The sequence below is a fragment of the Mustela erminea genome, chromosome 17 (genome assembly GCF_009829155.1).
Source record: "Mustela erminea isolate mMusErm1 chromosome 17, mMusErm1.Pri, whole genome shotgun sequence".
Taxonomy (NCBI): Eukaryota; Metazoa; Chordata; class Mammalia; order Carnivora; family Mustelidae; genus Mustela; species Mustela erminea.
Genome location: NC_045630.1, coordinates 13,000,096 through 13,022,559, shown reverse-complemented (window position 1 = coordinate 13,022,559; position 22,464 = coordinate 13,000,096). Strand labels below are relative to the sequence as shown.

General features: G+C 53.1%; 1 protein-coding gene across 1 annotated transcript in view; it reads left to right on the top strand.

Moving 5' to 3' along the window:
• Positions 1–22,464, top strand: part of PACC1 (proton activated chloride channel 1) — a 166,727-nt gene that overhangs the window by 57,306 nt on the left and 86,957 nt on the right. The window contains exon 5 of the mRNA XM_032318525.1: positions 176–307. The gene's annotated coding sequence lies outside the window, so the exon portion shown is untranslated. The remainder of the gene's footprint in view (positions 1–175; positions 308–22,464) is intronic.

Below are 22,464 nucleotides of genomic sequence, written 5' to 3'. Positions count from 1 at the left end.
GGCACCAGGCTGGGGGTGCTGGGAAAAGCGTGCCCACCCCTGTGTTCGTAGAATGCCCATGGTGTGTACTCAGAATATCTATTAAATGAGCGATGGCAGCCTCTGAAAGGCCTCTGGGCCTGGTCTCAACTGTCGGAGCCCATGTGACCTGATGCAAGGCACTTCTCCCCTCCAGGCCTCAATGTCCCCTCCTGTCAAGTGGGTTGATCACAAAGGCCCAAGGGATACCATTGGCAAGAAGACGAAGCCCATGAGCTACAGCGTCTGGACGCCGGGTCCAGATCTCCAACTGCCCGAGGTGCTTCCGGTAAGTAAATTAATCTCTCTAAGCCTCCGGGTTCTCCTGCTCAGAAGGGAACAATAATACTGCAGAACCTAATCAGAACAGCAGAGGTGGCATCCCAAGAACTCTGCAGCACAAAACTTGGAGCGTCATTACGGTGAGGCTAACGAGAAGCCGCAGAGATTGGAGCTTCTCATGGCGCGTGTGAATCCAGCTGTGACGAGGTGTTACAGCAGGGTTCCTGTGGATTCAGTGTGTTTACACACACGCACGTGCGCGTGCACACACACGTATATTCTCTCTCTGTGTAGATATGTGAACACGTGTAAGATGCTAGCACGGTGCATGTGCAATGGGAGTGACTAACTGGTGGCAGGAAACCAAGAGCTTCCTGGCCGGGCTGAAGCGTGGGCTCGCCGAGGACCACTCCGTGCGTGGGCTGACAGGACATGTCAGCGAGGGACTCTGGCAGGGCTGAGCCCACGCTGTCCCAGGCCTGGAATCCCACCAGCCCGACTCCACTCTGCTTTTGGGCCACTTTGCTCAGTCCACAGTTGGATCTAGAAATCCCAAGGGGGGAAAAAAAAAAAACCTGACCTAGGCATCACCTGTGAGTGAGCCAAGAAAGAACTGTTTTTCATGTTCCCAAGAGAACAGCAGGAAGACATGTCAGAGACCACCCTCCTCATTTTCTATAAAAATGCTCAAAATCATGTGCATGATCATTTCTCATGGGAGAAAAGTTAAGCTTTTCTTTTTTTAAGAAAGCAGTGTCTGAATAAAACCAGCTCCTGGGGCGCCTGGGTGGCTCAGTTGGTTAAGCATCTGCCTCCGGCTCAGGTCATGATCTCAGGGTCCTGGGATCCAGTCCCCACATTGGGCTCCACACTCAGTGGGGAGTCTGCTTCTCTCTCTCCCTCTCTCTCTGCCCCTTGCCCCATTCATGCAACCCACCCCTCTCTCTCTCTTAAATAAATAAGTAAAATCTTAAATAAATAAATAAATAAATAAAAGCTGGCTCCTCCCACTTCAGCCCAGGTGAGAACCCATTGGCCCTGGCCCACCCTGCTGCATGGTGGGGCCTGCGGGAGGCTTGCTGGGGCAGGGCCGCCAGCTCTCACCCCTCCCGGTGAGCAGCAGCATGAGGCCATCCACAGATGCTCCTGCACCAGGGAGCTCAGTCAGGAACCGGGGTCCCACAGGCATCCCACACAAGACCTAGCAAGAGCTTTCTGCTACGATCTGGGCTCACCTGCATTCCACATCTTAAAAGCAGAGGTATCAGAGTGGGAGGGAAAGCCAGAGAGCCGCCCCCCTGCCCTGCCCTTTACAGATAAAGCACTGAAGCCGGGGGAGGGGTTAGCCGTGCTTCCCGGGCTGATTCTTCTCTGTCCTCTTTGTCCTTCCTTCTCACTTCCCAGTCCCAGAGCGCAGCGCGTGGACCTCCCACACTGTCACCCAGGCCTGTGGCTTTGTGTGCCACACATGTGGGGCCCACTCTCAACTCTGCGGCTCCGCAGCCCGGACTCCCTGCAGAGCTTCAGACTCCTACATCCAGCGGCCCACTCGGCGCCCCCTCTGGGAGGTCTCATGGGCATCACTCTTAGCGCGGGTCCAGCCTGAGCTCCTGGCATTTCCTCCTCCCGCACTCGGCTCCATGTGAGCTCTTGGCAGTTCCATCATTGCTCAAGCCAGTACCCTTGGAGTCTCTCTCGGCTTCTGTTTCTTTTTCTTTTTCTTTTTTTTTTTTTTAAGATTTTATTTATTTATTTGTCAGAGAGAGAGCACGAGCGAGAGTGAGCACAGGCAGACAGAGTGGAAGGCAGAGTCAGAGAGAGAAGCAGGCTCCCTGCGGAGCAAGGAGCCCGATGTGGGACTCGATCCCAGGACGCTGGGATCATGACCTGAGCCGAAGGCAGCTGCTGAACCAACTGAGCCACCCAGGCGTCCCTCGGCTTCTGTTTCTAACAGGCTCATTCCCAAGCCATCAGCAGAACCACATACCTGTGACTTTTGGCCACCTCTTCCCACCTCCACCCCCACCAGCCCTCCGTGAGCCACCAAGGGCCCTTGTTGGGTTTGCTGTGGTCTCCTTCACGCTCTTTCTACTTCCACCCCTGGGCCCGGCAGTGTTTTGTGAACTTGGCAGCCAGGCTATCCTGGGAAAATGAAAGTCAGCTGAGTTCCCTCCTCAGCTCAAACCCCATCCATAGGTGGTCCTTGTCACCTCTCCATGGAGACCCTAGCCGCCCCCTGCTCACCCCACTCCAGCTGCCGTGGCCCCCAGCACACCAGGTACACCCCCACGCGGAGGCCTTGGCATTGGCAGCTTTGCTGGGACATTTACCCCCACCCCCGGTGTCTGCCTGCCTGCTCCCCTGCCTCCTGGAACTAGCCTCACTCCCCATCCGTACGCAAACACCAGCTTTTCAGGGACGTCTTCCCTAACCTCTTTCATTCAAATTGCCCCCCCCATTTTCTGTCACCCCTTTTTACTTTATTTTTCTCCGTGACACTGCCCACCAAACATACTGTGTACATTATTTATTTTGCTTATTATTTTTCTCCCCTAAATGGAATGTAAGTTCCCTAAAGGTGGAGGTTTTTTATCAGACACACAGTAAGTGCTCAATAAATATTTGTTAAATGCAGGAAAGAACAGCAGTCAGTGGTTCTGGTGTGTCCTTGTCCACCGTTCCCGCGGACCACTGCACTTAGCCAATGACAGGAAGAGCAAGAAAACACCTTAGATCAAGTCCAGTTCCCCCTTCCGCTGAGGGAAGTTGAGGCCTAGGGAGGGAGAGGATATCCCCCCAAATCACAGCACACTGACTTTAGAGCTGGCGCTGGGACTGGGTCCCTCCATCTCCCAAGCAGAGCTCGCGCTCTGGTCTCCCTGCCACCCACGGCTGGAGGTCACCCCATCCTGATGGCAATTTCCAACCTCCTGAGCTGAAAATAAGAATAAGGAACTACAGAAAACTGAGAAATGGCACATGGGAGGGGGTATTTTTAGCTTTGTGGGTTTCTAAATACATACATATATAGAAAGGTCTGTAACTCTGGCTATATATAGGTATTAAACCAAGAAGCAAGTTGAGGGGTGGGTCAGCTTCTCCGGGGGTGGCTGCGAGCCTGTTGCGACACGAAGAGTTTTGAACCAGAGTGGCCGATTCCAAGGAAACTGGCCTGCTGAGTCAGCTGGAAGCTGCACTCCTCATGTGAGGGGTTCAGAAAGAGTCTGAGGACTTACAGCCTCCCTGTCCTTCTCCTCAGTCAGCCAGAGGCACCCGTGAAATTCCAAGGCCCACCCAACCCAGTAACTGAGTAAGGCTTTTAGAGTCAAAATCTCCCCATTTTAGTCAAAAGCCTCATGGGGATTCTGAAGAGGGTCACTGAGCAGAAACCTTGAGCCCCTTGAGTCTCAGCTGACAGAGACACTTCCCTGGGCTCTGGTCCCTTTGGCCACCAGGAATTTTCCCAGACCTCAGACCACGCTTAAAATCTGAGGCCTGGGTCAGCTTCGGGCACTTTCCTTTAGCAAGAAACTGTTCACCACTTGTGATCTCATTTCATACAATTTACCAGGGAAGTACTTTTATAATTATCTGCATTTTACAGTTGGAGAAACTGAGGCACAGTGGGTAAGTAATGTGCCTGGGTCTCAGCGTAAGGGGCAGATCCAAGCAGTCTAGCCACACCATTCCTGGCCTCAACCACCAGGTTATGCCGCCCTGGCTGGAGGGCAGGGAGCCTGGGTCAAAGCCCAAACTGTGTGGCCTTCATTCATTTGAAGTGTTTACTGAGTGTTGACTATGTGTAGAGAATTCCTGGGCTCTGAGATGCGTGGCTGGGCCCAGGGCCAGATGCCACAAATCTTTGGCGGGACGTTGAGCTAGGTGATGGGTGTGGAGTGAGCACACTGGCTGTCCGAGGAAGGTGCATGCTGGCAGGCCTTTCCAGGCCTTTCCTCCCACCTGGGGCAGCCTGAGGGAGGCATCCTGATTCACGTTGTGGAACCAGGAGCGAGTGTCTGTCTTCAGGGCAGGAAAAGGCCCTAGCACTGGAGTCGGAGCAGATCCTCCCGTCGCGTAGATTATGTTATAGTGGGGAGACACAGACAGTGACCACAAATAAATGAGATAATTAAGTTGGTTATAAGGGATCTAAACAAAACAGGGTGAGAGGTTGTTATAGGTTGGACTGTGTTCCCCCAAAAAGGTACATGTCGAGGTCCTGCTGCATGTGGCCTTATTTGGAGAAAGGATCTTTCCTGCGGTAATCGAGTGAAAGGTGAGACCAGGGTGGGGCTCCAATCCAGTATGACTGACGTCCATAGAAAAGGGGGAGATTTGGAGACACATACACAGAGAGAATGCCCTAGAAGATGAAGCTAGAGATCACAGTGATCCTCCTACAAGCTGAGGAACAGCCAAGATTGCCACAAACCACCAGAAGCTGGAAGAGAGGCCTCGAACAGATTCTCTCCCTGTGCTCAGAAGGGACCAGCTTCTCCGACATCTTTATCGTGGGCTTCTAGCCTCAGAGACTGTGAGAAAATAAATCTCTGTGGCTTACGCCACCCGGTCGGTGGTGCTTGGTTACGCAAAACCGAACTGACAGAGGGACGGAGCGTGTGTGGAGAACAGGGTTACTTCAGGTAACACAGGGGACGAGGCCCATCTGAGGAGGGGACACACGGGCTGAGTCCTGCACATGGAGAAGAAGGCTGTCCGAGGAGGTCTGCGGAAGAGCCACACATGGAAATGGACTTCGGCGTTTCTATGAGGGGAGGGTTGGCAGGGCCAGGAAGCTGGAGCAGGGGGGGTGAGGGCGGAGAGGGTCAAGGTGAGCAGAGGTCAAAGGAGGAAGCCCTGGGACATGGGACATGCTGGGCATGTGGGTTTCACGCGAACTGCAGTGGGAAGCCAGTGCAGGGAGTGATGTGCGACCCGACTTTCCCCTGCAAACGCTCCCTTGGCTGCTTCGTGGAAAAGGCACTAGGGGGTTGGGTAGGTGGAGATCAGTTAGCAAGTGGGGCTCACGTTCCACGGAGAAGTGCGAGGGAGGGATGGTCTGGGTGGTGGTAACTCTGGAGAAACCCAGCAGGACTTAGCAGTCCTGGGATGGGAGGAAATCGAGGCACCGAGGAGGACCCCCGGGATTTTGGTCCAAGCAACTGAAATAGCAGCAGCGCTTAATTTTTACAGTGGCAGAAGGAAGAGGGGCCAAGGAGGGGGCTCCTTGACGGGGAAGACCGACAGCCAGCTTCCATCCAAATAAGATTTGTAAGATGAGGACAAAAGGAAAATTAGAGACACTATAACGCTAAGTCACAGTGTCTCTAATTAGAGACATTGTCGCCGTGCTAGGACTCCTAGCTGGAGGGAGACAGACATGTAAGCAAATACTAGAAATACCACATACCAAGTAGCTGGCTGCCCACAGCTGAGGAAATTACTCTGAGGAAGTAGGAGAAAAGAGGAAAAGTTTGTGTTTTGTTTTTTTTCCAAAATAACTTGACTTACATAAATGTTGTAAAAATAGTACAAAGAATTCCCGAAGATCTTTCATCTAGCTTCCCCAAATGTTGACATCCTACAGATTTACAGCGCTGTCCTCAAAACGGGAATCAACATGAGCTCCAAACCTCATTCAGATTTTACCAGTTGCCTCACTAATGTCCTTTGTGGGTCCAGGAGCCAATCCAGGCCCATTCATGGCACGTGGCTGCCGTCTGTCCTTAGGCTCCTCCAGCCTGGGACAGCGGAACTAGCAATGATGTCGGACGTCCCTCAGTTTGGGTTTGACTGGTGTTTCCTCAGGTTGTGTGTTTCGGCAACAACGCAACAGAAGTGGGTGCCCAGGTGGCTCAGTCAGTTAAGCGTCAGCCTTTGGCTCGGGTCATGATCTTGGGGTCCTGAACTTGAGCCCCACATCGGGCTCCTTGCTCAGTGGGGAGCCTGCTTCTCCCTCTCTCTTTGCCCCTCCGCCTGCTCATGCACATGTGCTCTTTCTCGGTCTTTCAAGTAAATAAATAAAATCTTAAAAAAACAAAAACAAACAAGAAGGAGCACCACAGAAGCAGTGCAGTGCCCTTCCCAGCACATTGTGTTGGGTGGTGCCTGAGGCCGGTATGTCGTATGACCCCTTACTCTGGCTCTGATGCCCTGGGTAGGGCAGTGTCTTTTAGGTTTTCCACCGTCAAGATACCATTTTCATCTTTGCATTTAACAAGCGCCTTGTGGGGAAATACTCTGAGATACGTAAACATCCTGCTTCTCATTACATTTTCACCCATGAATGTTTGTTTCCATTGATGATTCCTGCCTAAAACAATCATTACTGTGGGTGTTTGCCAAATGGTAGCTTTCTATTTCCATGGTTCCTTCTAACATCTGTTCATTGGAAATTTGCTGTAAAAAAGAGCTTCCCTTCTCCCTTTTATTTATTCAGATACTGTCTAGGGACCTGTCTAGTGACTCAGTGGGTTAGGCATCTGCCTTTAGCTCAGGTCATGGTCTTGGGGTCCTGGGCTCCCTACTCAGTGGGGAGTCTGCCTCTCTTTCTTTCTCTGCTTCCCCTGACCCCCACCACCCACTGCTCATGCTCTCTCACGAGAGAACACAATCTCTCTCTCTCAAATAAATAAATACATAAAATCTCTTTAGAAATACTTGTCTATATAGGGATGGACCCATTATTTCTTATTTTGCCTTTAATTTATGTTATAGTCTATTTTGATTATTTATTTTGCTACTGAAATTGCCTCAATTTTGGCCACCTTGAGCCCCATCAGATGGACTCCTGTGTTCAAAAGGCAAGTTTTGAGTTGGGTCCTAAACGAGGCATAGGGGCTGGTCCAGAGGAGGGAGAACAGAAGCTTCCAGCCTTGAGATGACCCTGAGGGAAACCATGGACCATCTACACCCCGTGCTCTCTGAGGATGCTGCCCGGCCTCTGGGCTCACTATTCCTGACCACGAGGGCCAGGACGATGCCGCCGTGTGCCTTGCTCAGGGGAGACACCTCCACTGACCATCTCTTCCCCACCAGCCCCCCAGGAACGTCCTAGGGACCAGCCCTCTGGGGATGCAAGTACCACAGCTCTTTCCAGCACTGGGCCGTTAGTGCATCTGCCTGGATTTGCTCAAGAGGGGCCCTCTGCCCAGCCCACTGACCCCTCTAGCCGCTTCCTGCCCTCCACGACCCTGCCAGACTGGTCGTCACTCAGGGCTGTGGTGTCCCCACAGCTTGGCCAGTGACTGAAGGCTGTTCTCCTGACTTCCCTGCCTGAAGGGCTGGTCTCATGGGAAGGCGGTGTGGCTTTCAGAGTTATGGAGTGACAGAACTGCATGTCCTAAAGGCCATCTAGGTGAGACTATTGTTTTGACTGGTTTGTAGTCATTTTTTCATCTAGGGCCTCTGTGAAGTCTTAAGGGAATACCTAGTAGTTTACGTAGTGGGCAAATGGGGCAGGAAAGTGGCAGGTGGATAACTATGAGTCTGGTCCAGGGGCCTGCCTACAGGGATGGAGCTGGGCCCCAAAGGCAGAATGCCCTATCTGATGTCCCAGGGATGGCAGGGAAGAGTCGGACCCACTGTTAGGACTCCTCGTGTCCTTCACCTTCCCGGTCTGTTCTCCTCCTTGTTTCTCAGCTACTGATGAGGCCATGGTCTGGGTACACTTGTCTATTTCCCTCGTGCCTCAACAGGAAGAGAGGCAGAGGCCAGTCTTCTGGCCCCTTTCCGGGGCAGAGCCTCTGGGCACAGGAGCAACATGGATCCCTCGCCCACACGGAGGGAGAGCCGTCCTGGGTCGTTCAGCATGAGCAAGGCTGAGGTCGGGTCCAGGCTCACCTTGCGACCTCTCCTGGCTGGAGGCCTGTGACCTCCCCTAAACCCAGCACTGAAGGGCTAGAGTCTGGCCACCTTTTCTGCCTTCATTTATTTGTCCTTCAGGACAGGATTAGAAATAGGATCTACTCTTTTTCAAATTTCAAATTAAGCTTCAAGATAGGTTAAATATCCACATGATTAAAATTCAAGAAGTACAAAATTTCCACTGTAGGAAGTCTCCTTTCCAACTCTGTCCTTTGGACACCCCTACCCCGGGGCAATTGCTGTGGTTTCCTCTTATGCCGCTTTCCAGAAGGAGTCTATGTCAGACCAGCAAACTTCTGCTGTGCAGGACCAGATAGTGAATGTTTTTGGCTTTGCAGGGCCAGAGTCCTCTTTCGCATAACTCAGCTGCTGTTGTGGTGGGAAAGCAGGTGATACGTACTGGTGATATGTACATGAATACATCTGTCTGTGTCCCACGCAAAGTTGACTTATGGACACCAAAATCTGGATTTCGTGTGATTTTCACATATCACAAGATATTATTCTCGTGCAGTCAGTTAAGCATCTAGTTCTTGATTTTGGCTCAGGTCCTGATCTCAGGGCTGTGAGATCAGTCCCCACCTTGGGCTCTGCACTGAGCCCGGAGCCTGCTTCAGGTTCTCTCTCCTTCTGACATCTGCCCCTCCCCACCTCCACCCATGCCTGCATTCTCTTTCTCTAAAACAAAACAAAGCAAAACTCTGAACAGCCTTCCTTCCCCCAGGCGCCTCCGCCTCCTTCAACGTCCCTTTAAAACCTTCATCTTTTTCCCTCAGTAATAATACGTCCTGCACGGAGGGCTTCACAAGCGCTGGCCCTGGCTTGTCTCTGCAGAGAGGCTCTGACCCCACCTGTCTGTCTCTTTGGCCCTGCTCCAGGCCAGCTTTTTCCAAGTATTTCTTGGACTCCAGCCTCCTAATGGGTCCCCGACCTTCACTGTCCCACCACCGGGCCTTCCTCCCCCAGAGGGATTCATCAAAGTCACAAATGTAATTCTGAAGGCCCCATGTATAGTTCACAGATCTGTGCAGGGAAAACCACACTCCTTAGGGTGGTGTTTAAGACCCCCGCCCACCACAGTCCGACCCCTTCTCACTATAGCTTAATCACTACGAGTAGACGCTGGTGCCAAACTGGGCTGTCCTCAGAGGTTTGACATTGGGCAAATGTCTCACCTTTCCTTGGCGAGAGCTTAGTTTCCTGGCCTGTAAAATGGGCAGAACAGCAGCCCTCACCTTCTCGGGCTATTGTGAGTTAATTCCCATTAAGTACTTAGAAGGTGGCTGGTGCCTCACACCCACCCCGAGCAGGCTGGCCGCCGTTATTTTTATTTTCAAACTCAATCATCGCTTTACTTTCCACGGTTCACTGTCTACTGCTCCCACCACCATAGCCTCGCTAGGCTGTGGCCATTTTGGAATCACTCCATGCTGGTGACCTTGCTGTGACCTGTTCCCTCTGTTTCTTCAGGCTGGACGGGACCTCCCCACCTTGCCCACCTTCGAAAGGCCACTGGTTTTCCGAAGCCCGGCTCAGAGGCAGCTCCCCTTCGAGGCCCCAGACCCCACCTCCTTTGTATTTCCTCCTCTCTCTCTACTTCCATGATTGCCTTTGCACATCTACTCCCAGGAGAATTGTATATGCTTATGCATCCCCCGGTGAGATTGTTGACTCCCTCCCTGAGGGCAAGCCCTGGGTCTTTCTCATCCCTGAGCTCCCCCAGCACTTAGCCCAGACACCTGCATGGGGGGGTGTACAGTGAATGCCTTTAGATGTACCTGAGAGCTTGAGCTCTGGGGATACGGATGTGGACATGTGAAGAAATAAGTACATTGCCCGCCGTGGGACTCAGTACCTCTATAGGGTCTACAACCCGTGCGCTTATAAACAAAATGGACTAAGTTTTCCCAAACCTCGGAGGTGGGCTGGAGGTCCACCAGCCTCTGCTGGTCCATTCCCCCATCACACTGCCTATGAGGTCACAAATCCCGCAGGACTGCCAAGAGTGTGACTTTCACTCATCAGCCTTGCATTCCTCCCTTAAGAACCAGGCGATGGAGGGCTCGAGAGCACCATCAGCTGTGGGGTGCAAAGACCCCTTGGGAATCTGAAACTTTCTGTTCCTCACACTTGGGGTCCCTAAAAGCCTAGATTGTTAGGCTGCTTTGCTTATGACCCAAATCTCCCCGAATGCTATGGTGACCGTATGCGACTGGCACTCAGGGAAGAGGGCAAGCCCTCCGCGCCCACATATCCATAGGGACTACACTGGCTACATGTAATAGGAATCTCAGAGAGCTGGGTTTTTCTTCCCTCATGTGACGTAAGCCCTGAAGTCTTACGTGAGGTCCCCGAAGTGGACCACGCCTTCAGTGTCCCAGGCTCCTTCTACTTTCTTTCTCTGCCATACTTGGGCTGTGACTTCCATCTTCAGTGCAGCTGTGTGGTCATGTGACAAAGCCCCTGTGACTTCAAATATCGCATTTACATTCCAGACAAGGGGAGTCAGAGCGCCATTGAGTTCACCTATTTTAATGGGCTTTCTCAGAATCCCCTCCCAGTGATAGTCATTTACACCTCATTGGGCTTACCTGTGACCTGTGCATACCCTAACTGCAAAGGAGTCTGAGAAATGTAGTTTCTTAACTGGGCACATTGCTGCCCGTAAATAAACCGGGATACTGTTAGTGAAGAAAAGCGGGGAGTAGGGTTGGAGCGGGTAGTTCGCTGTCTCTACCCCAGCTGGGATAATCAAGGAAGACTTCACAGAAGAAAAGAACCACAGTGGAATCAGATAACTCACCATGTGCCCGGTACTCTGCTAAGTACAGGGGGGTAAATACAGGTGTCACCCTCACACTTGAAAGAGCAGTTCCAGTGCCCATTTTAAAGATAAGGCTAACAAAACCTAAGGCTCAGTAACTCACTCAGGGTCACACAGCTAGTAAATGGCATCTAGGTTCAAACTCCAGAATCCACCCCAAGCCCTTCTCCCCTCTGGGCTCACTTTCCGGGTCTCAGGGTGCCTCTGAGAGAAGGAAAGGAAGTTTGTGGTAAACGGCCAGACAGTGTGTATCCAGACCAGGACCCTGACTGCGTTCAGAAGGAGTAGGGAATAGAGATTCCCAGCTTGCTCCAAGTGACAATTTTTGAACATAAAGATATCTTATTTACTTATGGCTAATTCCCAGAAGAATGTCACCTGTTTTACACGTTAAAAAAGCATTAGCATAAAATAAAAGTTAAAAAATCACATGGAAAACTGGGATGAGAGCATCTTTTGTGGGCGGCCCCAGAGACAAGGCAAAGGACAAGGTGGGAGGTCGGCTCCGGGCTGGGACGACCAGCAGGGCAGGGGAGCAGTGGGCCCGGTGCACACGACCAGGTCCTTCCTGTCCAGGACAGCAGCCAGCCGACTCTGCTGCCTGTCAGGAGCTGGGCAGTGGCTGGGCGTGTGAGGAGCAAAACCAGGCAGTTCAGTGTCCTGGGAACATTCCTGCCTGGGACGAAGTGACCAGTAGTGAAGTTCTGGGTACCCTCTGCTTGGGGCCACGTTCCGGTCCTCCAAGTCTTCTGCGTGGCTCAAGTGGTAAGGAACTTGACTCCCCACACCTAAAGGGGTATCCAGAAACCAGGGAAATCCTAGGGCCTCAGGTTTCACCTGCGGTTTGGAAGCTCAGGGGTTAGAGCGCACCTGGGCGGCAGCGCAGAGGCTATGGCTGAGCGCCCCCTTTAGGCAGGACCTGGAACTGCAGTTACCTGCTAATTCCATGACCGGAGTTCTTCCTGCTGTTGTCTGGTAGATGATGGTGCCCTTAACCAAAATCTGGAATATAAGAGGAGAGACAGGTTGGTGGGAGTGTCAGGAGAGATGGGAGATGGTTATTGTCTTTTCAAAGAGAAGATGGAGCTTGTCCTTGATCTCAGACAGTTAATGCATAAAATGGCTAAAAAATGGCAAACAGAGCAAACCAACACTACATGGGTTTATCAGTAAACAGGAGCCTTGTAAGACCCCATAACGTGCTCCGCATGATTCTGAGATCTGTGACAAATATATGAAAAGTAGAGTGCAAACGCAGCTAATCCAGCCGTTGGGAAATTGTGGCTTTTCTGGACACCTGAAAATGGACCAGCCCCATACTTTAAAAAAAAAAAAAGTTAAATATTTTGGATGAAAATATTTTTAGAACACATCCCTGCTCATCCCTGGCTTCTTCTTTAAAAAGATTTGTTTGTTTATTTATTTATTTATGTGACAGGACAGTTTCTGTTTGTGTTTTGGTTCTCCTTCAGAGGGAGAAGCAGACCCCCTCTGATCCCAGGACCCTGGGATCATGACCTGAGCCAAAGAGAGACACCCAACCGGCTGAGCCACCCAGGTGCCCCTCATCCCTGGCTTCTTAGAAGCTACTGAACATGGTTTCATTGTGAACATCATCTACTCTGCTGTCGGTCCTAGGATAGGATGGCCCTGGAGGCTGTGGGGTAGAGGCAGCTGTTGGCTCCCACACTATATGGTCCCCAGTTACTATTTTATTTATTCATCTGCTCTTATACTCTTTCTAGGTATTTCCCCATTGTTAGGCCTTCAAGTGTTCATTTTCCCCTGTTCTTTTTAAGCCTCCTTTCACTTTATTGCCTCTAATCTGTTCCAAGTTTAGAGACCAGACATAAATGTTCATTTTTTATAGCCCATCTTGGTCCAAAATGGAATTAAGGGGACTGTTAGAGTGTATCGGGTACCTACTGTGTACAGTGCATTTTTTTTATTTAGTAAAATTAAAGTTTTTATTTTATTTTATTATGCTATGTTAGTCCCCATACAGTACTTCATTGGTTTTTTTAGTGTTCCGCGATTCATTGTTTGCATATAACACCCAGTAGTCCACACAGTCCGTGCCCTCCTTAATACCCATCACCAGGCTCATCCAGCCCCCCAGCCCCCTCCCCTCTGAAGCCCTCAGCTTGATTCTCAGGGTCCATAGTCTCTCATGATTCGTCTCCTCCTCTGATATCCCCCCTTCGTTTTTCCCTTCCTTCTCCTAATGTCCTCCATGTTATTCCTTATGCTCCACAAGTAAGTGAAACCATATGATAATTGACTCTCTCTGCTTGACTTATTTCATTCCACATAATCTCCTCCAGTCCCTCCAGATGAAAGTTGGGTATTCATCCTTTCTGATGGCTGAGTGATATTCCGTGGTGTATATGGACCACACCTTCATCCCTTCATCTGTTGAGGAGCTCCTTCAACAGTTTGGCTGTTGTTCAACATCACTAGCCATCAGGGAGATTCAAATCAAAACCACACGGAGAGACCACCTTACAGCAGTTAGACTGCAAAGATTGACATGGCAGGAAACAACAAATGTTGGAGAGGGTGTGGGGAAAGGGGAACCCTCTTGCACTTTTGCTGGGAATGCAGCGCGTTTTACCAGCTGCTTTGTAAGCATTATTTTGTTTTTCATAATAGCCCTTTGAGTTGGGAATTTTAATCTCCACTTTATAGATGTGTAGACTGGGGCTCAGAGAGTTTAAGCAACTTACCTAAGGTCACACAGCTGCTAGGGAGTGGCAGCACTAGAATCCAGATGCAGTGTGTCTAGCACAGGGACCATCCAGGCTTTTCGGTGCTTTGCCTTTGTGGTAAATGGCCTGCTGTTCCCTCTTGTGGCTTACTGTGCTGGCCTGTGATAGCTAAATAGAATGTAAGCCCCTTGAGGGCAGTGACCTGGCTGCCCTCTTAGGTGTTGCCCACACCATGGCTTTGAGGCAGGAGTCCAGGTGATCAACCATTGCTTTGCAAAGGATGAGAGCCTAGAAGAATGGGGGCAGGAGAATGGAGTGGGCCATGGCCCCCTCCTTCCTGATACCTCAGACCTCCCTGCTCCCTAAAGCCTTCAACTCCCTATCAGGCATTTGCTCGGCATTGGCTGAGCAGAATGCTTTATCTGCAGACACCCCAAAACTCCCCTTAGTGTTTAAACCAGAAATATCTGAAGCTCCTGCACACGGGCCACTGGGGGTTGGAAGGAAGGAGCGGTGGCCCTGCAGCCTGCCTCTCCCTGGGGACCCACACGGAGGCCAAGCCCAGCTGAGACACCACGGAGACACAGTAGCCCAGGAGAGGAAGGCTAGCGTTGGGTCTGGGGGTTTTTGCTAAAGAAATTCTAGAGCAGATGCCTTTGAGGAAACTTTCTTACACAGGTGCTTTCCTGAAAGGAGAGTAACTGGAATTCGACTTTCCAGCCAGAGCAAAAGTGGGCCAGCACCCCGGGTTCTGCTGAGTAATGCCGGCTCTGAATCTTTGCTCTGTGACTAATGCTCTGGGGAGAGAAACTCACATGACTTACGGATTTCAGTGTGACAGGACAGTTTCTGTTTGTGTTTTGGTTCTCCTTCAGAAACGCGGAGCTCAGTGGGGAACCCCCTCCCCCCTTGTGACCAGAGGGCACAGGAGGCATCACGTGACCACTGTCCCCACCCCATGAGCCAAGCCTTTCTCACCCTTGCTGATTGCCCAGGTGTTTCAAGGCCTCCCGGGGCTGACCCGGTATTTGCATCATTTCTGATACTTGGCTCTCGATTTGTTTGTCTTTGGTTAATAGTTAATCTGGATTGGGGTTGAGGGAAGTTGCTGAGACGAGCAGACAGCAGACTGGTCTGTCCCACAGAGAGCTTGCTGGGCTGTGGACCCAGGACACCCCCCACCCCGCCCCGGCCCCAGGAGCCCTCTTGGGTCTTCTTGCGGAGACCTGAGACTAGAGATTGCGGGTCCAGCCCCTCCTGCCTCAGTCCCAGGATTTACCTCAGATCTGGACCAGACTCCAAGGGCCAGGGCTGGGCGCTGCTGGCTTTCATGGGCCTTCATGGCTTTCATGGGCCTCTTTCCTTGTTTCTCAGGATTCCTCATTTCTTGGGATTCCCTACCTTCCTTCTGCCCTGGCTCTTTGCCTGGAGTCAGAGCTCAGCCTTCCCATCCTTGGGTCCATGGCACATCGCTTTACAGACCCGCGGAGGGAGACTGAGCTGGCAGGGTGACGTCTTAACCCACTTCAGTCACCCATCACTTTCCAGTACACCTTTACCCCTCAGCCTCAGCTTGCCCATCTGCCAAGGAGCTGGAAATGAACCCCCTTCTCCCAGCTGCAGGATAAAAACTAGGACAAGCTGGGTTTGCAAAAGGACACAATACCCCCTGGCCCCAGCAGTCCCGCACTTGGATGCAGCGAAGACACAGGAGCCCCTTCCCCGCCCCCAGCTCCGGGGCTGTCCTGTTCACTCAGGCTGGGGTGGGAGCAGAGAGTTCACCTTTCTCACAAGTTTTCAGGTGATGCTGATGAACTGGTCCAGGGACCGCACTTTGAGAACCACTGCTCTAAATCACACAGCTCCTGGACACCACCATAGCTGTCCCCCAGAAGGGGCGAGAGTCACTGTGTGCAGAAGTCAGCTCAGACTGGCTCTGGGAAGCTGGTGGCTTGAAATCAGCCATGGTGGGAGTATTTACACCTTGGAAAACAGCAAATACTACAAAGCAGAGCCTTTTCCCCAGATTGCTGTTTTGTTTTGTTACTTATTTGAGCCTGGGGGGGTACAGAGGGGGAGGATCTCAAGCAGACTCCCAGCTGCCCGGCCTTGACCTCACAACCCTGAGATCAGGATGTAAATCAAAGTCAAGTCAGATACTTCACCCACTGAGCCACCCAGGCACCCCAGACTGCTGGCTGGTGAACCTTTATTAGGACCCCGCTGGTTAAGAGGGCAGCCTTCCTCTTCCTTTGTGCCCTAAGACAGGTGTTATGCCTCACAAGCTGGAAAGCTCAACCAGAATTCTCTGCCCCTCCATTTTCTTGTCTATAAATTAGAAACAATAATAGCATCGACCTCCCCGGGCCACAAGAATTACGTAAGAGAATACATGTGAATCACTTAGCACTTCGCGAAGTAGCCAGCGTAGGGTAAGTGCTCAGAGAGGTTAGCTATTGTCATTAAAGTCCTTTGGCTTATAGGAATCTGTGTATTTCTAGAACTGTATAGCCAGGAGGGGCGGAGAGCATGGCATACTGACTCAGAGCTTTGGGGGTGTCTGCTCCTACAGAGAATGCTGGGGGTTACCCAGCACCCGTCATGAGCCCCAGCCCCTGGGTTTGTACCTGGCACACCCCGGCCCTAGGGGCTCACACTAGATGCTCTGGGGCTCTCAGAGTCTCTCCCCGAGAACTTGGATCTGGAACCCAGAGCCAGCCTGTAACTCACCACCTGCAGGGCCGGGGCCAAGCACACTCTGCCGGCACCAAGGGGACGAAGGAAGGGCTGCAAAGAGAAGAGACGACGTAGGTGGGCAGAGGCCGGCACGGGAGGGAAGACCTTGCAAACGCCCCACTTCCGAATCAGGACTCCTCTTAAGGGCCTCTTGTTGTCCTGTCCTGGCCCCACATCCTTACAACCAACGTCCCCTTCCACTTAAGTCACATCGGGTGGGTTACTTCCATTAGTCACAACCTAAGAGCCTCAGCTTATCTGCTTCCTGCCCTCTGTGGACACCCCGCCACCCTATTTCCCCCAGTGGTCCCAGGGCAGCTTGGCCCTGCTCACTGTGGGCCTGGGGGGACCTCTAGGCCTCTCTTCTTCAGTGCATCCTCTGAACGTGAATTTGGGCAAGAGTGAGCCACCCTATGAATTTTCCCCACTATGCGAATAGAAATGAATATCTCAACATTATCATCACTCCCTGTGGAAGGCCCTTCCGCAACTTCCCACGGCTCTTGGATGGAGCCCAGTCTCTTCTCCTGGACTGGGGTTGCTGCCCGAGTCTCCCCCTGCCTCTTTCCCCTTCTCGTTCATTCATTTCAGAGCCGTGTCCACCTCCTGGCAGTGCCCCCAAGAACCCCCATTCTGTCTGGCTTCTCTGTGTGTAGAATAGAATTTCCCCCAAGCCTATAGCCCAGCAGCAACCTTTCTCCAGGCCTCCCTTCCCTTGGACAGTGTCTTCCCTGGCTCGCCTTCCCTGGCACGGGCCTGGGTGCCCCCTGGGCCCGGCAGCCAGCACATTCCAGCTACCGCAGCCCATCGCAGTGGCCTGCCTGCTTACCACTTCCTCTGCTGCATCACCAGACCCCGAGGCCCACGCGCCACGTGTCTGCCCCCCTTGTTTCCCCAGAGCCCACGCCGTACATGCTCCGTGGATGGTTCCGTCCAGGCTGTGGCCCAAGGGAAGTGGGCTCCAGAGGACCCCGCCACTCGCTAGCTCCAGGGGCCATAGCCGTGGCCTGCTTCCTAGAGGGAGGAAAGGGAGAGGCGGGGGGAGCAGCGCCCAGATGGTCAGGGAGAAGTTATTGGTGAGTCTGTGCCCGGGCGATTGGATGGGCAGCTGCAGCAGAGAAGGTGGGGCGTGAAGGGATGGGGGGTTTGGCAGGAAAAAAGGTCATGTGAGGGGCCCAGGATGAAGGTGTGGAATCTGCAGGGGATGTAAGGGAGTGAGAGAGAAAAAGGAGCCCTGGATGTTGACCCTGAGCCCTTCCTGCGCCCCGGGTTCCTGCCATGCCTGTTCCCAGGAGGCACAGGGCTCCAGGTGCTCATGGACCTGCTTGTGGACATGCCTGACCTAAAGGAAGCTGTTTGGCAAGATTAACTCAAAATTCTCCAGGGTTTCTCTCACTGCAATCAGCTTGCCAAAGCCCCTCTCCAAAGCCCGCCATGCTTGGAGGCCCCGGGGAGGGAGCAGTCACGGTGCCCAGTGCCAAGCGGGACACGACAAGGCCCTCGGATTGTCTGGCTTCTCTCCCCCTTTGCCCCAGCTTCAGGGAGGCTGCCCCGTGAGGCCAAGCAGAGGAACCCATGGTTCACCTCCCTGGGCACAGGCGCCTGGGTCATGAAAATATCACAGGAAAGCTCTAGCTCGTGGATGTCATGCCTCAGTTACCACTTAGTAGGGCTACAGTTCTTCCCACAGTGTGACCGTCCTAGTTTCTCTGAGCTTCAGAGAACCCTCTCAGCGAGCCAGACGGAACGAAGACACTGAGCTTCTGGTCCGTCCATCTTCAGTCCAGGAAGCCTGTGGCCTGAGGCCTCCAGTAACCTGTGCCAGATTTTCAGAGTCGCCCAGGAAAGATGACCCCATGGAAACTGTGTGCTGAACAAGAAGCTAAAAAGAGTTCAAAGAGGGCCTATATTCTAGGGCCTTCCCCAACCATATAAAAAAACAGATTTACCCCTAAGAAGCTTATTATTGAGGTGGGGAAAGAAAACTACTGTGCATTTTTTCAAGCGCAGAGAATAATTAAATATTAAATGGTGTGATGCTTGCCAGTTGCAACAGGACTGTAAGGGAGTCAGTTCTGCGTCAGAGAATTCCCGAGAAGGGGGAGACCAGAGCCACAGACTTGGATCAGTGGAGAAAAGCAGGGAGGGGTTCTGGGGAAAGAGAATTGCACGGGTGATTGCCTGGAGAGTATGCAGGTCAGGCGGGGCTGGAAGAACCAGGCGGTGTGGTAAAGGCAGGAAGATGAGGACTGGAGAAGAAGGGGAGTCTGGGGAGGGGGAGGCGGGGCAGTTGCGAAGTCTCTGCTTTTGGGATGATGGAAAGGATGAAAAGAAGGATGGCCGAAGCGGGAGGAAGGAACCGAGGGCTGGTGAGGAGGGAGCTGAGGAAGTTTCTAGCCATTGGTGGTCACCAGCAGGCACGGGAAGCTGGGTTTGTTTCCTTATGGAGTGGCTGACCTGAGAGCTGAGGGGACCCCTCTGCAGCCACATAAACTCCATGAGCCCCACGATCAGAGAGTGAACACAGGGGCCACCGCCCCCCTGTGTTCCTGTGGTCCCAGGCTCTCACAGTCCCCAGGAGCCACCTCAGGGCTCTGCACAGGGAATGGCAGACCCAATACTTTGACAAACACTGGGGGCCTCTTACTAGGTACAAAGCAGCATGGGGAAATGGGAAGATGGTGGGACCCACTGTGTAGGGGAAGAACCAGCGGGAAGGACGGCCCTGGTGGTGGGGCCCTGGGACACCTGGCCCTGCCCTGAGCAGGTCAAAAGCCCAAGCGCCGGTTGCTCTCCCAGACTGAGGCTGGGGGTAGAGGTGGGGAAGCTGAGGCAGATGCTGAGCGCCAGGTAGGAAGAGGTCAGGAGGAGGAAGGCTTGCAGGGTGGGTCCTGGGCTCGGGCTGTGCTCCCAGAGCACCTAACTGGAGCTAGAGGGACTCAAGCCATCAAGAGGAATCAGACAGCATTGACGGCAGCCAGAAACAAGACTTGCTGCTCAGTATGGCAAGTGCTCGAGTCCTGTGGGTACGCAGAGGAGGGAGTGAGGAACTCTTCCCTGGACCTAGGGTGTGGGCTGGGGCTGGGAAGACATCGGCGGGGGATTGGGGTCTTGGGGAAGGGTGGGGGTCCCTGAGTAGCAGGGAGAGGGCAGAAGCGTCACCACAAAGAATGCTACTAAAAGCTACTAAAGGCCAAGAAACAGAAACTAGCAGGCTGGTGTGGTGTGTGTGTTGTGTATGTGTGTGTGTGAGTGTGTGTGTGTGTGTGAGAGAGAGAGAGAACACGTTGGGAGGTGAGGCTGGAAAGAAGGACTGAGGGCCAGCCTAGGAAGCCTTCACCTGCCCTCCCGAGGGGCCGGGATGTCACTGTGATGCGGTGAGGTGATCGAGGGATTCCGAGAGCGAGCACCATGACAGACCTGTGTGTCAGAAAGTGGATTCGGACCCCTGCCTGGAGGCACTTGAAGGTGACAGAGCCGTGAGGCAGGAACCAGCCAGGAGATGGCGACGGCATCCATAACAGCACCAAGGGAGTTGACTGGGGAGAGCACCCGGGCCGTGTCCCCAGGTTTGCTCCGCAGCGGGTGGGGGGGCGAAGGAGGAGGACAGCAGGCCGGCAGCGGCGTTTCCGGGTCTGCGGCTGGGTTGGGCCATGAACCGAGAGAGGAAATAGAAGGTCTGTGGGGGCAGGATGTGGGTCCTGTCCCAGACATTTGAGTCTGAATGCTCAGGGCGATGCCAACAAGAAATTGAAGATGCTAGAAATTAGGGCAGACGTCAAGATCCCCAGGAATACTGATCCTTGGAGAGTAGGTTTAAAAACTGGGGAAGAAAGTGTGAATGGAACTAAGAGCACATCTGGGAGTTGGCTGTGGTGGTCACATGCAAGGTGACCCGGGGCAGGGGGGCCGCCGTGGGGAGGAGAGGGAGGGCCCCGTGAGAGAGACTTGAGTGGATCTGGATATGCAGAATGGCTCAATAATGGGATAATGTTGGTATTTTAGGGAAGAGGCAGTGTTGGGCAAGGGGTTGGGCAGGGGGAGTGAGTTTGAATGTGAACCTGTTAATCTTAGGGGAGGTGGGGCATCATTGTGAAGCCGTCTGAGCCGAGCCCTCTACATGGAGGGGCCCAGGGAGCCTTGAACCAGCAATGGGGAGGATGGGAGGATGGAAAAGCCACAGCCCAAGAAGGCACAGGTGCCTGAGCCTGGACAAGAATCGAGTCTCCTGGCCCCAGTGGTCATCCATGACACCTCATGGACAAGTGACTCAGGGTGGCCCCACACTCGGGGTTTGTTGGGAATGTGAAGTTCTGGGCTTCATTCCACTGAAACCCCTCCCCTCCCAGAAGCCCACTCCCCAGCCCCCTTCCTCACTGTTCCCTGGTGATTCCTGATGTGCCCTGGGACCTGACAGCCCTGTTAGGTGTGTGTCCTGTGCCTAGTGACCAGGAGCTGGCTGAGCACGGGGCCGGTGTCTCCCTTCTTCAGATGTCCCCCAGTCTGGGACGGGGCCCAGGCATGTGGCGTGGGGCACACCATGTGAGAGTCTGCCGAGTGGACCGGGTTGCTTGGGATCCAGTTGCTTCCGGCAGGAATTTGGGCCAGATCCCACGGGCACACAGACTTGTGACCTCCCCAGACTTCCTGGTTCAGACAGGATCACTGGAGCCAGACAGTGGTGTAATTGCCCTGGACCATTTACCTGATCTGCTCCAAGTAGGTGAGACGCCTGGGATTCGGGGTGAAGGGGCAGGAAAGGGTTGTTTTTTCCTAGACCTGCTCGGGGCACCTGTCCCAGAGGACCCACATTATCAAATGTTTTCCAGTTTCTATGGTAACCAACCAGATCACAGAGCTAGGATTTGTCATTACTCGGGGAAAAAGGGAAGGGCCATAGAGTGAGGACTGACGTCCGTCCACCGTCCATCAGGCAGGCAGCTGAGTCACCGGCCATGGTTCATGGAGTCAACTTCCCTGTGGTCTGAGGCTCCCACCGGCCTTCCTTCTGACAAGAGGCTGGCCCCGGACCATGTCTGTCAGCAGGCACAGGTGGCACCCCAGGTGGCACCCCTCCCTCAGCACCGAACCTTCTCTGTCCTTCCAGAGCACACGTGTATACTCATAACAGCCTCTAGGACCACTCAGCAGCTGGCTTATGCTATGACCTTGGCCAAGTCATCTGTCCTGTCTGGGCCTCAGTCTCCTTTTGTACAAAATGGGGAAACTGGTACTATCTCATCAGCTTGTTATAGGACAGGAATGAGATTTGCCAGTAAGGTGCCCAGCATCGCACCTCCCTTTTTACAAATCACTCAAACAGATAACGCATTTATGATTATCGGCGATTGGCTGGACACTGAGTCCACACCTCTGGACCACCCAGAAGATGAAGCAGAGGGAGCTCCTGCTCTTCCCTAATCGCATGTGCTGGCTACCTGTTGAGCGACGTGGGGGGCCCTGGTGGACATAGCCACCCCCAGCCGTGGCCACCAAGAACTGAAGTTTAGAAGCGTCAACTGTTAGACAGAGAAGGGAGCGGAACAAGAAAGTCAATGGGTCAACCAGAGGGGCTGGGTCAGCAGGAGTGTGGGGACAGAGGAGAGGCAGGGGGTCAGAGGAGTGGCAGTGAGACGGACATCCCAGGGAGAAGGTGTTCAGGCCGCCCAGGTGTGCTCCCACGCCTGAGCCCTCCCTTGCTCTAGGGCCAAGCCCCTTCTGATGACAGCCTGACCTTCCAGAGAGAATCCCCTGCCAGGAAAGGGTGCTGATGGGTGAACGTGGTTCCTCAGCCCACTCGTGGTCGTATCCTCACTGTGAGTGGCTGAGTCAGCACTGGTGTTCACACTCGTGTTGTCGTGAGTCACCCCTGAACACATCCATCCCGCAGGCTTCTGACCAACTCGGGTTTCCAGCCTGCAAAGTGGAAACCCAGCACCGGAATGGGATGACCACAGAAAGGAACTACCCCCCAAAGGGGAGTCTAGCCTTTGCCAAGGGGAGCCCCACATGACATCCATTCTGCAGTCA